Raw genomic sequence first — 20,512 nt, forward strand, 5'->3', positions numbered from 1 at the left:
GAAAGTCGACCGTGTCATTCGATCACAAGGAAGCGCGTAGAATTTCCTTAAAAAATGTCAAGGACATGCGCGATACTTGGCGAAGTGCAATATGATCTGGTTTTAACCTTGATCACGCGGTAGGTAGGGTGACTCTCGCGGAAAGATCTCCACGTTTACAAGTGTAGGTGCAGGCAGGCTATTATGCACGATCGCGATTGAATTTAAAAGTTACTTGTCGTTATGGGAACGACAGCATGAACATGTGATGAATGATGTCGATACAATGTTCGATGCAACGTTAGCATAAATTTATTAATAATACAGTTACGTATGCAGAAATGCTGTACTAGTATTAAAAGTATTAAAAAAAAACTCATTTGCATTAAAATATCATACTTGGACTTGTCGTTAGAATTGCTTTACAAAATCAGATAAATTTAATTGTTACGCGAATATAATGATATTTTTAATAACGCGATATCTGTTACGATATGGAAATGATATTCCGTAACAGATCGTATATCATTTACTCGTAACATTCCGTAACACAGCGCTTAAAAATATTATGGCTCGATAAAGATCGCTACGAGCATAATTTTGCAGTTACGCTCTTCGATAAACTCTTCCGTCGACTTATCGCCTCGTAAATATTACTCCCGGTGAGCTTCGACCGAATTCAGTTGGCAGTCGACGTGTTAAGCGTACAGGTTTTACTCGTCAGAGTCACTTTAATTCCGTCGCGTAAATTCGCAGAAATTCGTCCGAAATTATCTCCACTTGCGGCACTCGATGAACCGCAAAGTGCTGCGGACGCATAACTTTCGAAAGTGAAGTTTCGCGAATTTCCTGCCGCCATTGGCGCGGCTCTTGTAACCACCGGAAAACGAGGTGGTTGCGAAGGGTGAGGAAGGGATCGAGGAAAGGGTAAGCTCGCGCGCGGAGTTTCCGGAGTGATACATCAAAGTAGATAAGTAGTCTAGCACGCGCGCACACGCGCAATGCACCAGGTGGGTTAGCGTGAGTGCAAGATAACGCAGAGTACACACAACTGCAGCGCTGTAAACGCGTGTGTAAAGTACACGCGGATAATGTAGGTTGTTGCGAGCTCTCGAACTAGCGCGCGCGCGAGAGTCGGACCCGTTACGTTGCTGATGTACTTTGAAACGTTATTAAAAGTTAATAACCGTCGATCGCGCGCTACAAGATTGCAGGAAGCGTTTCGTTGAGGTTTTTACCAGGCGATTTACCGCTGATAAAAAGAATTGGACAACGATGAGGTTGCATGGAGAGATGTTCGAGACTTTTAACAGCTCTTCGTTCCTCTAATGTTAATTTTCATCTCTCCCTTTGAAATTGCAATTTTAGCGTCACATGATACTTCTTAACGCGCAAGTATGTACCTTCGATTACATAGTACGCGAATACGGAGCCCAAATTAGAATACCGTCTGATACATACGGACGGTATGTTTGTAGGTCAAAATGCACCGATGTAATTTGACGATTATAACGATCATTAGGTCACATTCTGCGAATGTCATCGTGCTGCAGTATCTGGGGATTCTGTGGTACTAACGCGACAAATTAGGTCGATCTTCGAAGCGGAAGTGCACGTCCTATCCGAGTCAATAATGCCGGTCGTGTACCGCCGAGATTGCCAAAGGCACGTTCGCCGGTGTCAGACGGTTGGCGTAAATGCCGATAGGTATCGATATTCTCCGCAAATATACTGGGAGATAGTCGGAGGATACGCTAGGATCGCGATCTGGTATGACTGTTACATCGACGAGAAAGGCCGTTCCCTTCATTATAAATGCATACACGTGTGAACATACGTAAGGAATTCCTTGAACAACGAGGCGAAAGAATGAGAAAATGATAGATCGCATAAGAAGAATTTGATAATATTGCATTAAATGCCACCAATTTATTCATTAAATTTGTAACTTTATGAATCATTTCGCAATAGAGTTCCTTCTAGTAAAGCTCGTTTCGTAAAGAAGAAGTTACGAGTCAAGTATTCATTGTCGGATATATTTAAAGCAAAGAATAATGAGAATGCCCTTGGATGCAGCGTGGGAATATCTGCAGATGTAAACGTTAATACGGCGTATATGATTCCGTCCGAGGCAGTCTTTCGAGGATTAACAGACTTATTTAGACATTTGCTGCCAGGTGCAGCTAACATGCGGCAGGTGATGCGATCGCTTCGGGACTTTTCACGGTCTTCAGCCAGCGTATATACGTATGTATGAACGAAATACTCTTGGGCGCAAGGACGGGTCGTCCTTGCGGAGATCAGATTGTAACCATAAATATCCAATGCCAGATTATCTCGAAGATCATGATTCCCATTAAATGCGCTTTGTCATTCCTAAAAGGCTTCTTTTCACATTCTTAACCTAATTTTTAATTAATATACAAAGTTGTGAAGTTTTATTGAAGGTTTTGTGGCCGTTCCTTTTTTCGTATTAATCGACAGTATTACGCAGACGTCGCGTACTTTTTTTTTTGTTAAAAGACTGACACGTTATTACTTTGGACATTCGCGTAATCCACAAGATTATTAAATTGAATGCGATGTAATTTTATGAGAATGATCCGCGCGGAGTATGACATGACAACCTTTCGACGCGCGGTTTCGACCGGGATCCTCGTCCGACATTTCGCAAACGTCATCATGAAACAGACTCTCCAACGCCGACCTTAAATCGTCAGATACACACCTTAACGCCATAATCGCACGCGCAATAATCCTTCATCAGGAGGGAATGTCACTGCCGGAGCTGGAGCCCGCAATAACTTTACTGACGTATATACGGTCGAGGCGTTCATAAACGTAGATAATCGTATCGCTCGTACGACGAAACACACGTATTTCGCGACGATGCACTTCCCGTTCATGTCCATCAAGTCGGGGCGCTCGCTCGACGTTATATCGGTACTTGCCACGGCATGGGCATGCTTCAACGAGCCTGTCAAGCACACACCTTATTCCACTGAGCCTCATAGTTTAGGATAACGAGTTAGACTTACTCGCGACCCGACGCCGCGATTTGACTCTTGTGGAATTCACGTTGATCAATAGTAAAAAAAGTCAAAGAAACTTGTAGATTTACAGAAATAACCGGATTAGTCGCGTGAGATTACGCCCAAACAGAATACCGTATAATAATATCAATGGAGAACAATATATGAAGAGCGAGTATATATACGCGGATGTAAAATGAAATTATGTAAAATGATACTGAACTTTGCGTTAGGCATAAATAATCAGCTCAACATACATTTTATCGGTGTATATATATACTGACTCAGGCATTCGGGCATTCGGTAATCCGGACTTGTTATACGACCGCTTGTGGTCGTAAAACCAGCGGCGAAGTAAACGGCATTGGATTACGTGACGTCTTATGAACCCGGCGCGTCTCGAGGACCGCCGTAAATGTATTATTAAAAGTTTTCCGTTTTACAGAGAGAGAGAGAGAGAGAGAGAGAGAGAGAGAGAGAGAGAGAGAGAGAGAGTCGGCGACCTAAGTTAACCGACGAAGGTCGGAGATCGTGCCATGTTCAACGCTTTTTTCGAATAACGTCGGTTTTAGCGGGGAATCTATAAGTCATGGGATAGCCAGCCGACCGTAGGCAAACGAAACTATAAAACTTAGAAGAAAAAGACTGAAATGTTCGTCGACACTTATCGCTGTCATTTACAAGAACTTATCGTGTGGGAAAGGGTTACCGATATATCTCGATGTTTAAACTTGCATCATCGAAATTTACGACGGACATTCGTCAACAGTAATTCGAAGCACGACTTGAAAAACGAAAAGAGAGATTAGGTGACATCTCTACATTCGGAGCAACTCGATGCAGCGCCGTTATGGTCAGAGAAAGAGAGAGTTTCGTATTACATCGCGTTAAAGAGTTTTCGTGATGGGTGGCACTGATTTAACGAAACCCAAAAGTATTTCTCCCGTCTTGACGTAATTATGGTGGCATGTAATCATGACGAATACGGCCGTGTTTTCCCAAAAAGTTTACGACAAAACTTTGACGGATCATTTTTCAGACCAGCGTGTAGAGCCTCTTTGCTATTTACACAGTCAATGAAAACTTTTGCTTGGCACATCATTATTTCAAGCTCAATAATCGTACGTATGTAACTTTTTAGAGATGTACGTTCGAAATTTGCGTAATACGTCATTTAAAAAAAGTGATTCATTTTATTTATGGACAAAAGTAGAAAATTGATTTAAATAGAAACAGTGCATTATCTGCATTATTCGAAAAGGTTACGAGTCTTTCTGAAATGGCTTCAATTAAACATCCAATATATTTGACTTCATATGCAAATTTTAAATATTACAACATATATATTTTGTACAAGATGTATACAACTTTCTTGTTATCGTTGCACTTCCTCCCTCTTCTTCTTTGTACGTGTTTCAGTCTCCGCGTGATCGATCAAGAATGAACTAGGGCGATCGCAATCGTTTCCCGTTTACGTTTCGTCCTGGCAAGATCTTCACGCCGTTGAAAAATATTCACTACGTGACGAGTAAACCTTAGCCGATTCGTTGTTCGTAGAAAGTCTTGGATTTCGCCGAAGATAAACCCAACTTCAACTGCATACACACGCGATGCGCTCGATTTAAATTGCTAAGATACTTCGATTTATCGCGATACTTCAAAATGCAATCAAAGTTTTTCTTTGGAGTTATTTCTGATAGCTGTTGATTATCATAAACGAACGAGATAAATTATTATCAGTATATCAACGAGATATTGTAGTTTCATAAATCATAAATTTATGAAACTATGATTAGACGTTGAAGAATGATTTTACAGTCTTTAAATGTCACATCCACGTTTAGCTAAGTCGAGAGCTAATCATAGTTAAAATCGGATATAAGAGAATCACTTATCGGAAAAAATAACGGATTCATACATTTTTAATTGGACTCTTGTTAATGATGATCAAAATTGAAAATTTTAACAGAAATTAATTATTGAAAAGATATTAAATTTGAAGCTAGATTCTTCAAGCTATTTATTAGCTTTAATGAATTTAGAACGATGTGAGGTCGGTTTTGTCGCACTGCGGTATCGTTTTTTATCGATGTAAGTAAAAAAAATGTTCGGTGCGTTCGGCTGTAGCTGTACCAAATATGGCAGCGCGAATATAGAATGCAGCCGGAAGAACCTTTAATCGAGATTACTTTACTTTTCATTTACGCCGGAAAATCTTTACCCGGCTTCCCGGAGGACCGATTGACCTCTCGTAGCGGCACGAAAACTGCGGATCTCGCGGGAGATAAACTCCACGTAGTTGGAGCGTATACTATATACACACAAAGTGCCGGGTTTATATCGACTTGGTGTATACGTATCGTCTTACGTGGAACGTTAAAGCCGCGCCGGGTAAACGCGGAATCTCGCTCTCCTTCGTCGAGTATCGCTTACACGCGACCGTATAAACGGGAAATGACGGGGTACTGCGAGGTAAACTGTGCGCTGGCGCTTTTTCCTTTCGCAAATTCCCGTTTCCACGTCCGTCAGGATGTCTTTGTCTTCCTCTTACTTTATCAAAGCGCGACCAAGTTTCACAGCATCGTATTTCCTTGGTTCATACGCGCATCAATCCTGTTAGTAATTTTTTAAGTGTTGTCTTATTATTTTCTTTTGAAATTAAAAATTATTGTATAAATAACAACTCGATATAATTTTCCTATAAATGGTTTGTATTATCATTGCTTACGTGTCTTTGCATCGAACATATATTTTTGTATTAAGATACTCGATGTAATTTTTGCAATCTTATATGATATTTAATGACCAGATTTTATTTGAAATAATTTATCTAAACCTACCAAATGCCAGTTCTCTTAGATCACTTTTTCAGCTTTGTCAAATAATTCTATCCTTTCGTGAGACAATTTTTAGAAAAATTCGTTCTTCACGAGAAATATTTCCAAGAGACAAAAGTCGTTCGGCAAACCAAGACAACTGAAATGCCTGAAAAAGGATGTACGCCGCGACATACGCGAGAAGACAAATTGTAAGAGAGATACGACACAGCACGTATATCACTGTCCGCCAATGTATTTCAGTGGCCACGTGTCAATTTAAAATTTAATACTTACCCCGATATCGTATTACTGATGCGCGACACATACAGTAAAAATTATTTAGACAGTAGTAAAAATTGTAATTCGGTTACCGACTAGCAGTTTTTCAAGTGCGCACATAAAATTTGACATAAAGCTCTTTCGCTCCTATTTATCTGCAACCTCTGGTTGCTGAATTTTACGGTGGTTATAAAAAATGATTTCGATCCATTTACAGACAAGACGATAAATTTTTCGCTCCCGCCGCACTCCCATCGCGAGATTGCCTTCTCGAAATATCGCGAGGTCATGGGCTTGTTTCTTTGGGCGTCATGTAATATTTTCGTTTTTCTCGGAAGAGTAGCTTCGGAATCGTAGCTTGTTCATCGAGCCTCGCTTAAATCGTGCGTTTAAAATGATTCAGCTGGTTGATTTGGCATTGCGCATTCGTGACGTTATCCCGTGACGTTTCTCAAAGAATTGCAAAGAGGGTCTCGATATAGAGGGTGACTTGCACCAGGTGTCGCAACAGTTACTTTTAAAGGGGTTACTTCGAGGGTAACTGCCATGAAGTGCACCCTTTCCTTACGTCTGCACTTTGCTACCCTCTATCGACTTTGTGCAAAATTATTATATGAAGCAATTTTTACGGACACTTTCTTTGCTATCGAATTTACTCTCGAACACTTTTATAATCGTAATATAAAGAAAAATGTTAACGCGGTGAGTTAAAAGATACGATGTCAGCGTAATCTGCTCCCGTGTCGTACACAGAAACAGCAATTTTGCTGAATTATCTAAAAATTTAGCTGAATACAGTTCTGAGAATAATTTTGCTTAAAATTTTTTTAAAATTTAAATATGAAGGCCGTTCAAGCATGATAGTGAAACAAAAAATGTTAATGTTCGTGCAACCAACTTGAGCATCCTACATCATTATTTCAATGGTCTAACAAATTTTTTCTCAGATCTGCATTTAGCTAAATTTTTAGATATTTTAGTAAAATTATTCTTTCCGTGTAATGTTACAAAAACAATGAGAAAAAGTTAGAATTAAACGTTATTAAAACTTATATATTAAATCCATGTTTTCACACTAAAAAAAAAAAAAAAAACTGGGCCATTTATTCCCGTATCCTCGTCGGCGGGGCAACTTAAGATAATGAAGAAAAAGAAGAAAAAAAAACGGAAATATAAAAGTCAAAGATTTAAAAGCGTAGCCCGAGTGTTTCAGTAAACCGAAACTAACACCGTCGCGCCGCACCGTCTTGCCGAAAGCGGAGCGTGTGTAGGACGTATGCATGCACTATGCATGCAAGAGCTTTTTCTTTCAACAACTAGCAATGCTGGCAACAGCTCCGACCACTCCCGGCTATCTGACTTTGGCGTGGCAAGAAGCAGCTGGGGAGATAGAAGGTATCCCCTATTCACTGCAACCACGTTGAAAAATTTAGTTAGACGTAACGGGTACTAGCCAAGTAGATGAGGTCAGGCGTTACTTTTTTTTTTCTCCATGATGAGGCAACGTTCGCTATTCTCTGCTTCTTTATTGAGGCCGCTCGTGTTAATCTCGAGAGCTTTTAAACAACGATCTTAAAGAAATATTTAATTAACACGATATTTATGGTACATTCGTATTCTGCTAATAGCAATAAACTTATTCTATACCGTAAGAGATTATAATAAATAAAACATATGAAAAGAGAGACGAGCAGAAAGTAACAAGTATATATCTCATTAATTTATTAATATTATATATTTATAACTTCAATATTTATCACTAAATGATATTCGAAGAGATGCGTCAAATGTAACATGCCATTGCAAAAATACATGAAATGTCCTAATTAAACATGAACAAAATGAGATCTGAATACTCAGTGTACGCTGCTGAATATGCACAAAAGCAAAACAGTATGAGATAACACGATGCATAAATGCATCAGTCTACTGTATCCTACGAAGTCATCCATATCATTGACATTGTATCATGATACCTTTTTTGGGCGCTACGTTCAACGAAGGAATCAAGTTACTAGAAATAGAAGAACCACTCTGAAGTTCGTAGAAACATCGCCGTAGGAAATTAAGCATATTAAAGTAAATATGTCTGCAGCATCAAAATTCTATGATGAAATCTGAGATAACTCTCTTTTCGTTATTTTTTTTATGCTCTCCGCATTTAAAAATTTTATTCGGATATAAAAATATGTGTGCCTTTTTTAGCGTTTTAGAATATAATCGTTTCTTTTTTTATGTAAACTTAAAATTACCATAAATGTTTGTGTATTTTCTCTTTTTTTAAATTTTTCAAATATGCATAATTCTTTCACTTTATACGCAAAGTTATTAAGACGTTTTCGTTACAACGTTGCAATTTCCATTCTTATGGTTCTTCAACTTAATTTGAACCCAAATAACTTATTAAATAATTTGAATTTTGCATTCGCTCACGTTTAAGTATCAAACCGGCTGTGAGTGGCATGTTGGTAAACGCAGCTTACAATTAATCGGGCATATTTACAATTCAGCGAATTATTGCATGATTATCAAGCATTATGACGTTCTGCGGTCTTCCTATTCAAAATTACCGATAGCTTGAAACGTAAGGGAGGTTGACTGTCACGCGTATGTACCCCGACAGCTACGAAAGCGAAACTGATTGGCCGCTAAATCTCCGGCTTTTCCGTAGGATTTGCCTTTTTTCCTCGACGTGGGTCTGAATTCGTCGGTAATTGGGTATAAATCACGGCTCGCCTTCACAGCGCGGAATTCCGTGATGCCATTGTACGCGTTGCATCATTAGCGAACATTATATCTGGTATGTTGGATGACAGCGCCAGCCTGAGCAGGTTTTGTCCGGTTTACATGACACGCTGGTGTGCGTGAGTGCATGTATGTCCAGGGAGCGCTCGACCAGCTGAACTTGCCTTTTCTAACTTTCTTTGTATGGACATGTATTTATGTACAAACACGTGCGCGTCGTTTGAATTACACAATATAAATGTGATGATCATTTAATATCTATATAGTTAAATCTAGAACATAAAGCTTTGTTATTACATTTTTTAATTAAATTAAAAATTTATACATCTGTTAAGTGCCTCTCAACTTATGAATTATACATGTCAAAAATCAGTAGCATCACAATCGACAATTATAATACAAGGGGGATAAAATATTGTGACGTAGAAGATTCATTGACGAGGATATCGAAAAAGATAATCTTGATTGTGTTTCGAAAGTAATATATAACGTCTGTAAAAACGCCGTGATTCATTGTTCGGTAGATGAGTCGTTCGTTGAGCAGGTGCACTTCCCATACAGGTATGTAAATCTCGCAGGCCCGGAGGCACGTGTCTGGTACTGCTGTACGAGGCACGACTTATCGCTTATATTAATTTTTGTTACAAGACCCGACTGGGAACCGACAGTGGAGGCGGGCCGTCCTCGATCTTCGGCTATTAAGCGGGGCGCACATATTTTTGGCTCTTCTCGCAGCATCCGAGGGGATGACGGGTACGCGTGTTTCTCGGTTTGTTGTCATTCGTGTTGCACGTGGTGCCCCGGCGTGCACCACGGGGGGTCCCCGGACCCCACATAATGCTCAAAGATACCGACCCCAGGCTTACGCCACGTAATAGTAATTCTTTTTCATCCGACTAGATTATTTTTCTCTAATTCTTTCTCGTGCGTCTATCAGGGTATTAAAGAAATTTCTACTTCTTTACGTACGGAGATTAGGTATCGAGGAGTTAAGAATTTTTGTCGGTTCGGACTTTAATCCTGATTGATTGATACTTGAATTTTTTTGCGTCTATTTCTTGCCGGGAACTGATCATTCGACGTTAACCGCATATTAAGTCTGTCGTGAGAATAAAAATCCGTAGCAGATCCGTAGTCAAGAGAATGGAATATACCGTTATTTCTTTATCCGTCTTATGATTCATGTGGTGATACATGAGTGCACCGACCATACGTCTGACCATATCCGGGCGTTTGTCAGACTTACTGTAGTAATACCTAATGTGAGACGTGGAGACTCTCTATAAGTCGAAAAAATGGAACGTAGAAAATTCGTAGAAGAAATTTTGTTTTTTCTTCTGCATAAATTAAAAATGATATGTATCGTTTATAATCGGCGATCGCCGATGATTTCGGTATACGGGTCTTTTCGAAGAAAGAACGAACGAAAATCGAGTCCGTCCGTTGAAGGCAGGACAGTCTTTACCAACTTGATGACTGTAAAACGTTCGCCTCGAAGAGGATAAACAAAGGCTGTGAAAGCAGAGCAAGTCGGTGACCCTCCTTCTCGCAATGTCGTGCCCGTTTCATCTTCCACCTTGCCTTCTCGTCTCGGGGGTTTCCAAGGAGGCGCGCGCGAAGAGAATGAAATTCCAGCGTGTATTTACTCTTCCCCGTATTTTCCTTCGATATTAACACGTCGGCAAACAGTCGTTATTAATTTTATTTCCGATTGTTTGCCGAAAGCTTTGGTGGACGTAACAAGGAACTTGACCGTCGAAATAATTGTTGACACCCATACATGTGTACATGTATATGTGCACACACTGTGTGTAATACACACCATACGTATATATATGCACATACATTCATTTATATGTTTCATTACTGCACTTTTACAAAGAAAAGATTTCATCATCAATGATCAATTCGTTTTGCTTCGAAAACTAAAATTGTTATAACAATATAAAATATCTTTTAATAACCTCATCTTATTATAAATTTAAAAATATATAGTAAAACCTACACTAGGAAAAATGTTTTGTTGCAACAACAAATAATTTGGTTAAAATATATCGAATAAAACTAGTTGGTTAACATAAACAAATATTTTTTTCTATTTACGTGTACTTTATAAAAGCAATCAAACTTTTTGTTGTATAAAACAAAATATTTGGTCATAGTTAAGAAATGCTTCAACTAAACAGCTTTTGTTGAAGGCGCTAAATTTTTTTTCTAGTGTGTACAGAGACAATATTAAAAGTTAAAAGAAGCCTTTACACAAAGGTAAAATTAATTAAAATCATTCATATTTAAAAAGGCTCTACAATAAAGTTTTTATTAAAATGTGTCGTGTCAAGCCAATGAAAACAGTGTGACTTAATATAAACAAATTGTGTTAGTCAAAGCATTAAACTTTATTATTCGACTAAGTAAAATGTAAAATTAATTAGATATCGAACTCTCTCAGGAAAATCAAAGTGAATTGATTGACGCACTGCTAATTAATTTGAACGTTTATAGTCACTCAGGACGATTGCCAGTAAATAGTAATTGCGCGGCTGTCAACGAATTAGTGATCAACAATAATTGATTTGTACGATTTTGTGTCAAGTAAATATAATTAACGATCCTATTTCGCTTAATAAAAGTACAATGATATGTTTAATCATTGCTTCGTATTTGCATCTTACTCGTTTAATTTACACAACGCGATCATTAACAGAGTGAGGAAAATTCTATGGTATGCCATGCTTGCGCTCAACTGGCTCGAATGGCAATTTCATCGATTTAGTAAATCATTCAACGCTCGGCATTTAAACGAAAATGACATTTCCGGTTTGCGCGATTGCGACTTTTTTTATGTCTAGTAAATCACATCTAGTACAAGTGTCGTTCAGTTCCGCGATAATAAATATCGGAGAACCGGATCAGCTATTGGAAGGAAAAAAGTTATTGAAAATAGAGCTCGGGATGGTCGGGCTGCAAAAATTTACCAAACGTGACTCTTTCCAGGGAAACGCATGCCAATCAGGATTTTCGAATTTCATGTTCCACGGTAATTACGAGGTAGCGCGCATTTTTCTTTTTCCGTTCTCGTAACATTCGCCCGCGCTCTTTCTCTCTTCAGACCGGAACGTGTTCGGGCATTGCTCGTGACACAATTCGTTCGTTAACCGCGTGAAATAATAATTATTATCCCGCGGGTAGCCCTGGGCGATCGCACGAGCTATTCGAAAGGGAGGAGCAAACGAGTGGATGATATTTTATACAGCGGAACAGTCGGCCTGAAAATTGATAAATCGCTCGTCTCTTCTACGTTGTTCTCGCGGACAGTCCGCAATCGATGATAAAGTCGGCAAAAGGTCATTGATCGTCAAAATATTTCACATCGAAAACCAAAACTGAATAGTAAAAAAGACAAATAGTGGATCATAGGAACAAGCGGCGACGGTCACGAGGTCGAATCTCAGTTGCTAGCTTGAACTGTAAAACCGATTTTATTGAGCTTGGAGAGTGAAACATTCAATAGGAGATTTATTTGTCCTTTTGTTCAGTTATCTGGCTAAAGCAGAATTTTAGTGTGACAGTCACAATGGTCCAGAAACATACAAAGCGAATTGATGATTATATTACATTAATTTTTTTTTTAAAGATAATAAAAATATTGTTATTATTTATTGATCTAACTTAAAAAAAAAAAAATGTTCAAATATTATTATTTATAGCTTTATTTTTATCTGTTAGAATGATTTTTTTGTTTTATTGAATTATCTTAATATTCCAAATTAATACATTATTTACTAAAATTGCACACACATGACTACATAAAACTTATATTAAACGTCAAGTAACTTATAAAATTTATGCGCATATATTGTATATAAATATGTTCGCATAAGTTTTGCATTTTTTTTATATTTCTAGTTATAAATGTTACGTAGTTATCAGATTGTTCCGCGTAGAGAGTGAAATTTTTTTCGAATGCCTATTGTTTAGCTATCCTATTTCTAGCGAAATAAACGCAGTCTGTCTACGGATTTTACCGATGGCAAAACGATCGCGCTCGACCGCAGCACTCGTAACTTCGTTTCAGAATTTCATCGACGTCGATTAACCCAGATACGCCTCAGGGCCAAGTCGAACCGCAACTGGGGTTTAAACTTTAGTAGTTTATTTAGCAGTTACGTGCACTGAAACGTTCTAAATAGTGGAGTGCTTTCCCGCGTGCAGTACATTATAACAAGCTCGTTTCGTTGGTGATATATCTAAAATATACCTGTACCAGCGACTCCAATAAATTATTTAAATTTCGCGAAAGCTGGCGTCGAAAAAAAAAAAGATAAATTTTGCACTTAGATGTTCTCTCGCCCGTGTATTTTTGAATAATATATGTAGCTAAAGGATATACATAGATGTGTAATTGCACTCTATTTTTATATATGGATGATTTTACATATCAAAAGTTTCTGGAACAATAGCCACATAAAATATATATTCGATAATATTTGATCAGTGTAAATAAAATGGATACAGTTTGGCTTTAGTACATTAATTAAACCGAAGTCACCGTATTATATAATAATGTAACATTTCATGTATCACGCTCATAAAAGAAATTCGCATCTACGCGTAATTTAATTAAAAGTATCACACATATATATATCATGTTATAGTTAATGAAATTTTGCTCGGAATGTTACTGAAATAATTATGACAATACGATGTCGTATAATTATGCACACAGTAAGTGCTACTTGCTTCTTTCCGGAGCAATTTTTTTTTTAATTCGATCAAATTCGACTAAATTTAATAAAGTTGCGATCAAAGCTGTGAAAGTTACGATCGTACGTAGTGTGAGTACGTTTTATCATGGAGACCACTCAAACGCTTTTCCGTCTATGTAATTCCTATGCATCTACTCATAATCGAGCCTCATAATTTTCCCAACTTGCTCGAGAAGGTTCTAATCGGTCGACCCCGTTTTCATCTCAAGTTTCTAGGACTTGCGGAATACGCCGTTTCGTATGCTTCCAGATGAAAACGTAGCGTCGCTCTGACTTTAGTCAACGCCGAAAGGACGGAAGTTGGGTCGATGAAATGCCAGGAATTAATGGAATGCTCTCGCGTGTGTTGCGTCTTATATAAAACTTAGTACGGCGTTTCCGTAGTCATAAACGATTTTCAGAGACACGCCATTCTCGTTAATGCATCGGCATACCTCCAACGAAAGGCGACGTATACCATACTTTGCGAGATCCAACGAGATCTATAAGATATGCAAAACAGTTTACCCATCGTGCAATATATATAATTTGTATCGAATTGAAACCGACGTAATTTCATTGAATAATTTTCGGTAAATTTTCCATTACCATAATTAAAAGAAAAAAAAAGAATACACATTATGCTAATTATTCATGCCGTTCAATCATACCTTTATCACGAACAAATCTAAAAATTGTTATTCATGACACGTATTATCTATGAGATTAGAAGTTATCCAAAATGCACGCCTATTTCAACCTCCGTTATCATACTACACGTGCATTAATTTTTCCTCGCCGTCGTCGTTCCGCAATAAAGAAGCGCTTTTTACGCGGCGTGTGGTTTCGACGATAAAGAAAACCGCTATGGAGACCGGAGGTGCATCCTTTGCCGGTGATTTGTTGCGTTGTACTATCGCCTTTAGGTACCTATATAGTTCGTTTGACCATTTCGTAACACTCGCTCGCCGTTCGCTACCACGGATGTACGTTGCAATCGGAGCATTATGCACCGGCCCGAATTGTCCGGGAGGAAAAGCTTGGCAATCCTCTCGGGTGAAAACTACACTATCCGCTCTATACGGTGTTCCAAACTTACTGCAAATGTGCTTCCAACTATAAATCCTTTACTGAACCTAAAAGTACTTTTTTTTTGTAACAAAAATTTAATCGAATTTTATCTGTCTTAATTTTGCGCTTGTCAATTTATTTTATTTAAATCTCTCGTGAAGATCCGTAAATCCGTTTAAATTTTGCTAAACTACATCCAATTAAATCGAAGTTTTATCTTCTATTATGGTAATTTTAAAGTTTTGAATTTTTGAATCTTGTTAGTATTCAGTCTAAATGGTATAAAAATCTAAAAGAGATCTAAAGTACGTATAAAAATGTATAAAAATTAACTAGTTTTAGATATTTTGCAATATTTTGCATTATCTGTATTAAACAAATAACAATATTGTAACTGCAATAAATTTCCCAGTTTAATTGTTAATATCTAATTGGGAGGGCACTCGACGGTTAATACTGGCAATGTGAAACAGTCTGTACATAAGCGGATGCATCTATGGCTATGAATGGAGATCTTCCGAAGTGCATTCTCGTTGTCGTGAGATGTGCTAGAGTTTCTTGGCAAGACTGCAACTGCCGGTTATCTAGATAAAATATATCTTATATAGATAATTAATTGTTCATAAAAAAACATATATAGTTTATCTTATCTTTAAATTGCACAAATGTGTACACAAGTAAAAACGAAAACCGAATATTATACAGCGAACAAAGTGCCTTGAACGTACAAACTCTATCCGTTCGCTGCGTATAATTATTCATATTTTGTAAATCTTTCTCTTATTTTCACACGCGCGTATAATACTTTTATTTATAACTTAAAATTTTCCAGGAAAAGAGTATACGCGTACACCATCCTGGGATTCGAGTGTAATGCATAATAAATAATAAATATAACGCATGAAAAAAGATAAAATTTTATTTTTATGAATGATTGAATAATTTAATTTTCACTTAGTTTCACTTTAATTCAATATTCTTATATTAATAGAATTTTTAAATGATAAAATTAATTAACTGGACTTTATTCAGCTCAGGTACTTTATATCAAAAGACTAAGGCGTATTATTCATAAAATGCAAAAATATGTGCTCAAAAGAGCATATGTGTCTTATTCCATAAGCAATACAGTTCCAGCCGTAATTTTATGAGGCTTATCTGAATAAATTGCGCTCGCACTTCGAAAGCTCGTAATTTCTTGGCCTACAGTCTCAAGCTTTATAGCTGCTGTCGTTATTGCATTACAAAGCTTTTCGCGTCGCATTAACCCCTGAAGCTCGTGCTCGCGTAAGTCGTCCAGTTCTTAACGCGGTAGCATGTAATGGTATATCGTGACTGCAAAGCCGGCCAATCGATCGTGAAAACCTGAATTTAAAGTGGAAAGGCTCGGCTTACGGCGGGATATCACCCAAGAAGAGTGGCAAGGGTAATACATTTACTTTATCTCCATTGATCGCGATCAATTTTAAGGCACAATTATAAGTTTGCTTTACACATGTCGTGATAAAAAAAATTCTTTTATAGAAAATTTTATAAATTATATGTTTATTTAACGCGTAAATTTATTATAATTTATTTGAAAAACTTTGATGAGCGTTAATGTCGTAAATAACAAAAGCATGTATTTATATAAGTTCTAAGATTTGTAATTAATTGGAAACTTCTTGATTGACAATTGTGATTCGCATTGTACGGTTGCTACAATGTAAATTTCCTGGGCATTGAGCGAGCACGTAACAAAGTCGTGTTGGTACTATACTCGATGTGGCCGTTTCTGCAGATCATTCGGCTACGGAGCGTGTAATAATACACAATTATTGTACGCTACATGTTCAGGAAATTGACGGTTCGCGATTCTGGGAACCCATCTATAAAGCAATCATTGAAGCGTCGATGACTAGCAAACTGACACTGATCGGAATCGTCGAATTCTCGCCATCGGCGATCAGCATTTTTTTGCGAGGCAACCTTCTCTAACGGTAATTTTCCCGAGTTGACTCGGTTAGGTGATGACAGAAAATTCGCTCGCACACACGTGTACGTGCACGTGTTCAAAGTTTGAATGTACCCAGTGCACGCGCCGACCGAAGCGTGTCGCGTGTTAGTGACAACTGTCACTGCCAGGTGTCAACATCCATGATAATATTTCCTTTGCTAGCTGGTGGTGTATTGCATTGTTGCGTTCAGTCCTTTGTGAAAAATTACCCAAATTACATTCAGATATATCGGTAATAATTTTAAATAAAATTATATTTATGGTTTATGTCACATAAAATTTTTAGTAATATTTTTTGTATATTTTTGTTTCTATTGTAAAATTTTTATTTATATGCAAATTTACAAACCGTATTTTAAAGATATTTAAAAAATGTGTTTACGTGTGTATCAGTAATCTGAAAAAAAAATCTAGTTTTTATTGGATAATACATTAAGCTTATATTGGATGATATATCGGTTTTTTTTTTATTATACTGCGAAAATTTTGAATTGTGTATCAGAGAAGTAACGTGCGGTTGAGTTCTAAAAGTGCATGATGGATATATACCGACCTTTATCATCACGGAATCAAATACGTTTACTTCGCGGCAACGTCTTGGCAGGTACATTCGTGTTAATGAAAGAGAATTTCGGTGTTCGGGAGTGCAACACCGAACCTAACACGCGATATTATCAGTTCTCCCTTTGATACAACTTGAATGTCGGAGCCGGTCGGGCTGAGTCACGGTCAAAGTCAGATACGTGCATGATACTTGCAAGGGGTAGGAAAAAACACAGCCGACGACGGAAACATCCGGTTCCGGTATGGCGGGGAGAACTTTCCCCGAGTGAAGCTCCTCCGTTAATTACCGCGCGTGAAAAACATGCGCCACAAAAATATATCGATGACATCGCTATTTTTGTAACGTTTGGGGCTCGATGATTTATGTCGTATGCAGATCTTCACTTATAAAAAATTGTTGTGTCATTTAGAGAGGGAGTGATATTAATATAACAACGCGAGAGCACTGAGGGTGACTGTTCTTGTATCGCTAAAAACTACAGTTCTTCTGCATTGCCAATCATCGTTTTATCAGACATTTGAAATTAGTGAGCATTGATGTTACTCACGTCTGGCAAATTCATTTAATTTGCAAATGTCTTTTTATTTGAAGCTAATTCGATTTCGACGGAAATAGTCGATTGGATCGAATGATGCACACTTAAAGACTCTTGCAATCGTAACGATGATGCGAAGCGACGTTTGAGTGTTACATTCGACATTGTCGGCCAAATGTAGACCATCCAACTTGCTGCGAGATCTTAAACTGCAGAAGAGAGCGGAAACATAACGGTCAGTAACATAGTTATGACCAGTTATGACCACTTCTCGCATCCGATATTATGTTGCCATTCGAAGTCTCGCTGCCAAATGTACTTCGGCGAACCGGATAAACGATCTCTTTATACGATCGACGTAATCAACGTAAAACGGGCAAATAGAATTCGCGCGATTGCAGTGTTACGTTTAACGTAACTGCATCTTGCAACGCGCATCCATATCCATTATGCATCTAAGAATAAATTGCGGTGACCGCAGCTCCGACGAAGTGACGAGATCATTATTGCAACATCGGCAATCGTACGCTGATGGAATCGGCGGTAAAACATTAAGGGCACACCTTTCGATGCTTCAAACGGCTCTTTGAAGGTCGCCGCGCGGCTCAATATATGCCGATTCCTCTCTCTTTCTATCTCTCTCTCCCTCTCGACATCGGGAAGTCAGGAAGTTTCACTTTGATCGAGAGCCTCGGAAATGATGCAAACGAGGGTTCATCGTGCTCGACCTAACGAGGATTCATTTATCTCTCGGCTGATGTATAAACGTAAATTCCGCCGCTCTAACTTATCCTCGGTATTCTACGGCAAGCATCACGAACGTCTCTTGTTGAAACCGCGCGCCTTTAATTGTAAGATGCGAGTATGGAGTAATTGGACCTCCTTATTTATAAATGAAAAATCGATGTCCGCGGGACAGCGTGCGACGCTATATAAACCTCGTCTGCGAAAGATTCCATCCCGTTGTACAATTTCTCACTGCAGCGTTTCTTAATGTCCGCAGATTTGTCACGCTTCATTCATAATCGTGTTATTTATTCTCGTTGTGAAGCAAATCCTTTAGTGAATTGTTCCAGTTACTCTATCGCTATCGTATTGCTACGGTGTCTTCTGACTCGGTTTTTATATCAATATATGTTTTTTTCTTATCTTTGAATCTATAACATATGATTATATTGGATCTTAAAAGACACTATTCTTATAACAAGTCTGTTCGAATATTTAATTAATTGCATGATTTAATATATTTTATACAATTTAAGTTATACGAAAAATGTGCTAGGCAATGTAAATTTATTGCTTTATTTTAGAAAAAAAGATTTTAAATTTGATATTTAATCTTGTGTTACAGGAGCAAGACGGAGAACACAGAGGTTTTGCGGTGTGGTAAGTCAAAAGTACTCTTTTTAAAATCGTATTCACTGCGAGATGGCCATTATAAACGGTAATGTAAATGCAAGATCTGTCCAATTAAGCATATATTGAAAATACAAAATGTTTTATGAAGAATAATCGATGCGTTTAAATAGGAATTAAAATATTGCTCGTATCTGAGCCCCTGGCAATCGCGTCATCGACAAACGTGTTAATGACCGTACTAATGAATCACGCGCGGTAACCTCGGCATCGACGCTCGGTTATATTACATATGATTGACATTAATCAAGTGCGCTGAAATTTGATATAACGATTTAAATTACGTTTTTCATGCGTCGCATATCACCAATAGGGTGATATCTGATATTTTGCCGCTGTTGCATCCCAATATTTCGCGTAAGTTCCGTACGGATAATATCGGTCGAGCAAATATTTAAAATGTTGTTTATTCTGGTGACGTCATTAGTGCATTATTGCGTCCGTACTGTAGGCTATATGCTATTGGTTGCTGCGCGAGACCGCTGGCTATCGCATCGGCCATCAGAATTATAGCAATGGCTTCGTCATATTTCGCGGTTTATTGAACGATCTTCGTTACTAAGCTCCGACGTTATGACACACGTTTATTTAAACAATCACTTACTCTCGTAATATTCTAATTACCAATACATAAATTATTGATTCGGAATTAGAGTAGAAATTTTTTTATAAACTTTTTGTTAACAAACATAAGTTTTGTTGTCCAATCTAATTTTAGATTACACGTATACACATGATGTCTTATGTGTGCTGAAGAAAAAGATATTAAAATAATGCAAGTGTATGGAGAGCGAAAGTTAAAAGAAGTAACGTTATAACGTTTATAAAAATCCAGCATTTAGTAAATTTATATGCGCGTTTTAAAACGCGATTTTTAATTTAATATCTAATATTAAACATCGCGGAGTGAATCTGACATAATTATTTCATCATTTTACACAATTTGTTCCGAGATCATGAGTCTGCTTCGCGCTCGGTCTTATTTCGAGAACAGGTACTATATCGGAAACTCCCGATAGTACTCTAAATTCCTTCAAGTTTACGATTTCGCAGCTACCGTACTGTAAGTACGAAGTGGCGAATAAGAGAGAGTATCTTCGCGACGAGTCCCAGTTGGATTTTCACGCTTTGGAGGAATGCGTGGCGATGCGTACGATTAGGTAGCCGGCGTACGTTCGAAATACACGTGACGGTATTCCCGCGGGTAACGCGACAGGCGTTCCCGATCGTAACGCAATATCTCATGAAATCGACACGGTAATATTTCCATGAGAAGCGTTAACGACGCTGCCGAGATTCCTCTACCTTTGCGACTACGTAACTCCCTGCG

The 20,512-nt window shown here is 38.0% G+C and overlaps 2 protein-coding genes across 10 annotated transcripts in view; one reads left to right on the top strand and one right to left on the bottom strand.

Annotated features, from left to right (window-relative positions):
* The window catches only part of LOC105198996 (teneurin-m), a 535,513-nt gene that overhangs the window by 247,469 nt on the left and 267,532 nt on the right, over nt 1-20,512 (bottom strand). The gene's annotated exons all lie outside the window — the stretch shown is intronic.
* The window catches only part of LOC105198997 (sialin), a 197,903-nt gene that overhangs the window by 19,936 nt on the left and 157,455 nt on the right, over nt 1-20,512 (top strand). Inside the window, exon 2 of the mRNA XM_011165877.3 lies at nt 19,118-19,152. The gene's annotated coding sequence lies outside the window, so the exon portion shown is untranslated. The remainder of the gene's footprint in view (nt 1-19,117; nt 19,153-20,512) is intronic.

This window comes from Solenopsis invicta, chromosome 2, assembly GCF_016802725.1.
Source record: "Solenopsis invicta isolate M01_SB chromosome 2, UNIL_Sinv_3.0, whole genome shotgun sequence".
NCBI classification, from domain to species: Eukaryota; Metazoa; Arthropoda; class Insecta; order Hymenoptera; family Formicidae; genus Solenopsis; species Solenopsis invicta.